The sequence below is a fragment of the Manacus vitellinus genome, unplaced genomic scaffold (assembly GCF_001715985.3).
Source record: "Manacus vitellinus isolate BGI_N305 unplaced genomic scaffold, ASM171598v3 scaffold_48_pilon, whole genome shotgun sequence".
In the NCBI taxonomy this organism is placed as follows: domain Eukaryota; kingdom Metazoa; phylum Chordata; class Aves; order Passeriformes; family Pipridae; genus Manacus; species Manacus vitellinus.
The window spans coordinates 5,891,122-5,893,780 of NW_021940593.1; positions in this window are offsets into that span (position 1 = coordinate 5,891,122).

Below are 2,659 nucleotides of genomic sequence, written 5' to 3' on the forward strand. Positions count from 1 at the left end.
GACGAGAACGCGCACGCCCCGGCAGCCGGGAGCCCCCTCCCCGCACCACCCGTGCCCACGCCTTGCGGCCTGCCGCAGCGCGACCCTTTCCCGGCCCAGGCCGGCCCCCCGGCCTCGCCCCTCCGTGGGCGGCCGTGGGATGCCGGGGCGCTGTCACGCGGCCCCCGCCGCGGTCCGTCGGGCGACTGCCGGCCCCGTACCACGAAAGGGGATGCTCCACGGCCCCGGTGCCAGGGGGATGCCTCCCGGCTCCGGCAGCGCCGACGCCTTCGTGCCCATAGCTAGAGCTGCTTGGCTGATGCCAAGGCCACCGTGGCCAGGGCTTGATGCCAAAGAGACTCTTTCCGGGGAGCGGGGGGTGCTGTCCCCTGCAGCTTCTCCCTGTGCCCCACACCGAGGTGCAGGCAGGCCCCGCCTGCCCTTTGCGGGCAGCACGAGGGGGCTGCGCCGTGGCCTCAGCCCCTCGGTGACAGCTCAGCCCGGGTCAGGGCACGGGCATCCTCCCGGGGCCGCTCCCACCAGGCCCGAGCGGGTGTCCCCACAGCGCCGCCTGTCGGTGCCGCAGCCGGGCCGGCCTGTAGGGTCCGTCCGCGGGTGGTGATCCCTGGGGATGGGGGGCCGCGAGGCAGCGAGGATTTGAGGATGAGGAAATAAGGATGAGGATGAGATAGAGGATGAGGTATGAGATGAAGGATGAGGATAAGGATGACTGCACTGCGGAGGAGCCGCGGGCACACCTGACACACATCCTGGCCGCCGCAATCCTGTCACGCTTGGGTGTTACGGCAGCCTTTGCTGAGCAGCCATCAACGGCGTTTATTTTAATGGGGCAATCGGGGGGGTTTAGCTGGGCTCGTTTTTCAACCCCCACCTGTGTTCCCCGTCAAGGGGACGTGGTGCGCAGCCCATCGGGCGGGGCAAGGGCAACTGCCAGCAGCCAGAGTGGGGAGGCACACCCCGAGCCACCTCCCCACCCCGAGCCAGCCCCTCCGGTCTTTGTTCAGATGCGCACTCGGGTTCACCTTGGCAGCAAGGATGCGATGGATGGATGGATGGCGGCAAGGGAGAGGTGCCCAGTGCAGGGCAGGGAGCACCACCCCCCAGATAAACCAGTTTAGGGGGGCAGAGCACGGATGAGGGTGCAAGGGATGGGGTAAACGCCCCACTGGAGACCCCTGCCAGCAACACACCCTTTGGCCAACGCCAGTGCTGGGCACCTGGGACCCCGGATGGCTGCGGGTGCTCGAGGGGAGCACGTGTGGTGTGCCCCCATGGAAATGAGCATCCCCGGCGGGGCTCAAGGCCAAGGGACCCCCATCTGTGGGTGCTGGCAGCACACGTGGGGCCCACCCGGCTGTGCCAGGGCTGCCAAGCTGGGGGGGCTTCAGCCCTTCCAGCGGTTCGCGTGGATTAATAAGCAAATCCATGGATTTGTGGGGGTTTCAGCTGAGCAGCACCGGTGTGGGGAAGCACGGGGAGGAGGAGGAGGCCGGCGGCCGTGGCGAGACCCGCGCCGCAGGAGCTGCCGGGCGCCGCAGTGTTACTAATCACGGCACGGGAACGCGGGATCGATTGCGGTGCGAACACCGCCGCGGCGGAGAGAGACATCCCCTCCGGATCTGCCTCCCGTGCCCCTGCTTCCAGCTGCCATCCCTGCCCCGCTCGCCCTCTCCCGGGCGGCGGCGATGCTTCTACCCTATCACAAAGCCCACCCCGGAGCATCCCGCGGGGCGGGCGATGCCGCTGCCTGGAGGGTTTGAGTCCCCGCTGCTCCCTACCACCCCCGGGATGCCTTCGGGGTCCCGGGAGAGCAGCTCTCCCAGGAGAGTGACATCCATCTTGGCCCGCTCCTTCTGGGCTCGCTATTGGAAATCCAGGGTGGCAGCACCACGGGAATCCTGTCAGGGCCTCTCTCTGCACTTCGAAGGGCTCCCTCCACCCGATGCCTTTTTCATCCCTGTTCCTTGCCTTTCCCGGCTGGCTGATGGGGAAAGGCTTTATCCTCTGTGAAGGCTCTCCAGGATTACAGGTCTGGAGCCAGAGATGAGGGAGAACATTGGTGGTCGGTGCCAGTGATCCCCAGGGCCTGTGACGAGGGCTGTGGGCACCGGAAGGTCGGGGTGGCCCGCTGGCACAGGGTGCCGGTCCCTGTGGGCTGGGGCCGGGAGGGGGAGCTTTGGGCTTCCCCGAGGCTGACGGAGAGCATTCCTGCTCTCTCTTTCTCTCTCTTTTCTCGATGCCGGCCGGGCTGTCTCTCTGCTGCGCTGCCAGGAGGTGGAGGTGAGCCTCGAGGGGCTGCCGAGGGGGTGGCACCCCGCTTTCTGGGGGGGAGAGGCTGCTCCCCAGCCCTGCTCACTGCCCTCCTGGTGTGGAGGTGCCCGAGGAGGGTGTGCAGGGGGAATGTTGCCGGGTTGGTGGCCCCGAGCAGGGAGGTGGCACACCTGGCCCGGTGTCACCTCTCCTGCCACCTGCACTCATCCAGGCTCTACCCAATTTGCAGGATGACTACATCAAGAGCTGGGAAGACAACCAGCCCGGGGATGAAGGTACTACCGGGATGGGTTTGGGATGGGGCACAGTGGGCTCGGTGCCAGCCAGTATGGTGGGGGGTGGGGGGTGTAACATTTTCTGCCTGCACCCCTGGAGATTTTCCCTTCCG